Source organism: Penaeus monodon, chromosome 32 (genome assembly GCF_015228065.2).
Source record: "Penaeus monodon isolate SGIC_2016 chromosome 32, NSTDA_Pmon_1, whole genome shotgun sequence".
Classification (NCBI taxonomy): domain Eukaryota; kingdom Metazoa; phylum Arthropoda; class Malacostraca; order Decapoda; family Penaeidae; genus Penaeus; species Penaeus monodon.
Window position 1 is genome coordinate 20140987 of NC_051417.1, and position 348 is coordinate 20141334.

Here is a 348-nt window from a genome sequence, read left to right on the forward strand (position 1 = left end):
TGTAAATTTTCCCCTATAAAAAAGTAAATAAACATATGAATAAAATCATATGAAAACCCGAAGCGTTTCATATCACATTCAGACGTTAAAGAGATCATTCAAAATCCCGAAATTGAAACCGTACATACAAACGTTTAAAAAAATGACAATCAGTGTGATAACTTTTACATGGATTTGATCAAAGAGATAAATAACGATTGAGGTATGAAAATAGCCATGTGTACATATCTCTGAAAGTGATTTTCAATTTGAATGAATGCAAATCCATCCATCTATGTGTAACAAAATGCATTCGTATGTAACATCCATATTGTAACCTATTTACGATACGTGAGGATCAATTTACGT